Source organism: Palaemon carinicauda, chromosome 26 (assembly GCF_036898095.1).
Source record: "Palaemon carinicauda isolate YSFRI2023 chromosome 26, ASM3689809v2, whole genome shotgun sequence".
NCBI lineage: Eukaryota > Metazoa > Arthropoda > Malacostraca > Decapoda > Palaemonidae > Palaemon > Palaemon carinicauda.
In genome coordinates, this window is record NC_090750.1 from 104057065 (window position 1) to 104062064 (window position 5000).

The 5000-nt window shown below is 33.9% G+C and overlaps 1 long non-coding RNA gene across 1 annotated transcript in view; it reads right to left on the minus strand.

The window, feature by feature from the left end:
• Window positions 1-2292: 2292 nt before the first annotated feature.
• The window catches only part of LOC137620356 (uncharacterized), a 7976-nt gene continuing 5268 nt past the window's right edge, over window positions 2293-5000 (minus strand). The window contains exons 2-4 of the long non-coding RNA XR_011040054.1: window positions 4994-5000; window positions 3237-3335; window positions 2293-2451 (exon numbers count right to left, since the gene is read on the minus strand). The exon at window positions 4994-5000 is cut by the window's right edge and continues 185 nt beyond it. This is a non-coding gene — a long non-coding RNA (uncharacterized lncRNA). The remainder of the gene's footprint in view (window positions 2452-3236; window positions 3336-4993) is intronic.

The window sequence follows — 5000 nt, forward strand, 5'->3', positions numbered from 1 at the left end:
TAACAGTTTATCCCTGTAAGTTTCATTCCTCTGCGATAAAAATTGTGGCCAGGAAGCTGTTCACAAACAAAAACACACAAGCAAGGGATAAAACATAACCTCCTTCCAACTTCGTTTGGCGGAGGTAATAACTGAAAGAGTGGAATTTGGCCAACAGTTAATCCCTGTAAGTTTCATTGCTCTACGATTGAAATTGTGGCCAGGAAGCTGTTCACAAGCAAACACACACAAGCAAGGGATAAAACATAACCTCCTTCCAACTTTGTTGGCGGAGGTAATAATTGAAAGAGTGGCATTTAACAATCCTTAATTTATCTCTCGTCTGATTAAAAAGACCAAACGACAGCATGTCCGTCGCACATATACTTCGAGCAACCCTCCATCAAGTCGAAGTAGTTTTGCCTTTTGCATTCTTTCCTGCCCACCTTGCGACAGTAAGTTTTCTTCCAGTACAGTCGGCTGAGTAGAGATGATCGCACCATGTCATAGATGTAGCCTTTGACCTGCAAGGTTAATATCTTGATTATCTGGTAACCAATACGCCTTCAAATATAGCAAATATATATACCCATAATGCTTTACTGCCACAAGGATCACGTGACTTGGTATATGCAAAAGCCAGTAGGAAATAATAAAAAGCTTTAGTACCAAGCGCTTTTTATTGTACCCTGAAGAGGTGTATTAAAATGCACGAAAGCGCTTGGTACTAAAGCTTTTTATTATTTCCTACTGGCTTTTATGTATACCCATGTTTTATCTACTCTATTTCAGCTTATTTTGCTCATAATTCTTCACTCAAGAGGTTAACTACTGCACTATTATTGTTCAGTAGCTCCTTTCCTCTTAGTAAGGGTAGAAGAGACTCTTTAGCTATGGTAAGCAGCTCTTCCAGGAGAAGGACACTCCAAAATCAAATCATTGTTCTCTAATCTTGGATAGTGCCATAGCTTCCATACCATGGTCTTCCACTGTCTTGGGGTAGAGATCTCTGGCTTGAGGGTACACTCAGGCACACTTTTCTATATTATTTCTCTTCCTCTTGCATTTTTTAAAGTTTTTATAGTCTAAATGGAAGATCTATTTTAATGTTACTGTTCGTGATAGATTTTTTACTGTCCCATTATTTCTCTTGTAGTTTATTTCCTTATTTCCTTTCCTCACTGAGCTATTTTCCCTGATGGAGCCCTTGGGCTAATAGCATCCTGGTTTTCCAACTGTGGTTGTAGCTTAGCTAATAATAATAATAATAATAATAATAATAATAATAATAATAATAATAATAATAATACTGTAAAACATGTTTTTTTTTTTTTTTTTTTTTTTTTTTACTCAGAAGTTCAAACTCACAGCAAATGTTTTATGTTGAACTGGTTGATAGCATTTCTCTCCATTATTCATATATAACAAATCTATTTCAATATTAATACTGATCTTTAAATATTTTTTATTCTTTATTCATTACATCTTTTATAGTTTATTTCCTTATTTCCTTTCCTCACTGGGCTACTTTCCCTGTAGGATCCCAAGGGCTTGTAGTACCCTGCTTTTACAACTAGGGTCGTAGCTTGGCTAGTAATAATACTACTAATAAATACATTTTAAGCTATTCAGAAGTTCACACTCACCATGGGATACGGCTTCATCATTAGCAAGTGTCTTGGATACTGAATCAGGAGACTCTGAAAGGGAGAAATTTATGTCATAAAGACATTAGTAAACCAACTAACTAAATCTGCTACATATCAGAAGATTGGAAGTCATGTTTATATAGGCTTAGAAGACCTATTTTCAGTTCTCTTTGTGGTATAAAATTCACTTCCTTTTAATCAAAAATCTTTTTTGAAGCTATAGGAAACCTTATTCATGAGGTTGATATCAATCTACAGTCGTACAGTTAGTTCTTTATGCAGGTTTGCATAAGATTTTTCATAATTCTAACCATCTTTTGCATTCAAATCTTCCAGACTCTACCATCCTGTACATAGTAGAGTAAGAACTAGGTATGCAATTAACTTGGGGTGGGGGAGAGGGAGTAGTTATACCCTGGTTAGAGGGGAGGAGTTGGGAAGAGTTGAATGTGTGTATATGTGTGCATATCTAGATATTTAGCTTTCATTTTTGACTGATCACGTACACTAGTACAAGCTAATAGACCCATCTTGAATATTACTGATGACGCCAAAATACATCAATTTCTGGATAACCTACGCAGATAAAAAAAGAAACTAATTTTAACGATAATAGACTAACAAATGAATGAATAAATTTGTAAATAATTCCCCAGACCTTCACATCAAAATTTACGTCGCCGAAGACATCAGTGACCTTTGACCTGTCATCTGAAGTGCCGGTGGCGATGGTCAGGAGGTCAATTCGTGTCATATTGGCGGCCAGGAGAAGTGTTGGGAGCGACGCGCATTTCACGAAGACTTTCCTTCCGTGCTTTATTTCCTGTGAAATGAGGGGATTCACTGTATATATATATATATATATATATATGTATATATATACTTTCTTAAATAAGCCACATATTTTAATACATTATTGTCTGGATTCTCTTACCGACCTCGGAATCAGAGTTCTAGGGCGAAACCACTCAAAGACAATAGCATCTGACCGGCCTGGATCGAACCGTGGTCCAGGATACTTGTATGACAGTGACAGTACCATTTAGCCACGAAGAAAGATAAAAGTCAATGATAATTCTATACATATACCTGTCGAATTCAGGTTTTTGAGCTTAGAATTGAAATCAACCCATCTTCACTATCGTAGCTAATTGGTATGTTTGTGCTTGGCATTCGATTAATGATAAATTTTGCACATATAGACGTGGTTTTTCATATTCAAATAAGCCAGAATCCAGACATAAATGTATTGAAATATATGGCTTATTTATATCCGGTGTTTGGCCAGCTTTCATAACCACGCTGGCCAACTGCGGATGGGTAACGGTAGGAGATATTTGTCTGGATGCTCACAGCAAAACAACCTAGCATGGGTGTCCATGACTAGTACACCTTTGCTATGACAATACACGAAACCCTTTCACCGTGTTAAGGTATCCCCGCTCAGAATGGGTGTATACTGTATATATATATATATATATATATATATTATATATATATATATATATATATATTATATATATATATATATATATGTGTGTGTGTGTGTGTGTGTATAATTACTATATATATAGGTAGGTAGATAGATAAATATTGGATTATATTTACCTGCTGAACGACTTCATAATCCAGTCTGCTTCTGGCTAACACAATAGGTTGAAGTTTTTGTGGAAGGTCTGGCGGCATGTGATGCAGCCAGAATATTTCCTAAGAAATAATAATAATAGTAATAATAATAACAATAATAATAATAATAATAATAATAATAATAATAATAATAATAGAGATATGATTAAGAATGACATTAACAATTAACAACCGCAAGACGCAATTTAAGAAAAATAAAATAGTTATTATTATTGTTATTATTATTAGCTAAGCTACAACCCTAGTTGGAAAATCAAGATGCCATAAGCTCAAGGGCTCCAACAGGGAAAAAATAGCCCAGTGAGGAAAGGAAATAAGGAAGTAATGAACAATTTAAATGAAGTATCATAAAAACAACATTAAAACAGATATTTCGTTTATAAACTATAAAGAGACTTTGGTCATAATCAAAGATAAACGAACTATGAAATTGAATGTAGACAAGATTAGAGAAATAGTGAATATCGACTTTCTCTCTCTCTCTCTCTCTCTCTCTCTCTCTCTCTCTCTCCATTGGTTTGGATTCAAGTTACAGCAATTTAGAAGACTCTCTTGAGCCATTAGCAAGTTCTAGCTGTGGTGTCAACATTAGTACCTCCGCCAACGAAGTTGGAAGGAGGTTATGTTTTACCCCCTGCTTGTGAGTGTATTTGTTTGTTTGTGAACAGCTTCCTGGCCACAATTTTAATCTTAGAGTAATGAAACTTGCAGGGATTAAATGCTATATAAAAAGCTGGAGTTGATTACATTTTGGAAGGTCAAGGTCAAAGGTCAAGGTCACGGTCAAGCAAAATGTCCAGTTCCTGTAATGAGCCATAAAGTTTGGAACATCGTTGTCACAGAGTTTTCAAACTTGGTCCATATTAGAGTGTATGAAAAACCACGCCAATTAATACATGTTATGGTCAAAGGCCAAGGTCGAGCAAAAGGTCGAGAAATAAGCTGCCGCGACGGAGGTCTGCGCTCTACTGATTGCCCCTGTAGTTCTTCATGAATCCAGAAGTCTATGGAATGGTGAAAATTCTATTTGATAGAAAGATAAAAAGCAACAGTGGAACTTCCAAAGTTCAAACTTGCAGCAAATGTTTTCATGTTGAACAAGCTGACATAAGTCTTTTTATAGTTTATATTTGAAAGATCTGTTTTAATGTTGTTAATGTTTTTTTTATAATATTTTATTTTAATTGTTCATTACTTCTTATATCGTTTATTTATTTCCTTAATTCCTTTCCTGACTGGGCTAATTTTCCCTGTTGGAGCCCTTGGGCTTATAGCTTCTTGCTTTTCCAACTTGGGTCGTAGCTTAACTAATAATAATAATAATAATAATAATAATAATAATAATAATGATAATAATAATAATAATAATGAAATTCCAGGTATGCAAAAGTAACATAAAATAAGAGATAATACACTGAATGTTTAATATATATACGTATATATATATAGATATATATATATATATATATATGTATATATATATATATATATACAGTATATATATATATATATATGTATAGAGTATATATATACAGTATATATATATATATATATATACATATACATATATATATGTATATATATATATATATATATACATATATATATCTCACGACTTATCTAACGAATTCACAAAGGCCTATAAAATACTGTCCATACAACAGACAGCAGATGGGCAGAGGATGCCATAGATATTATAGGATGTAAAAACACTTAACTGGTTTA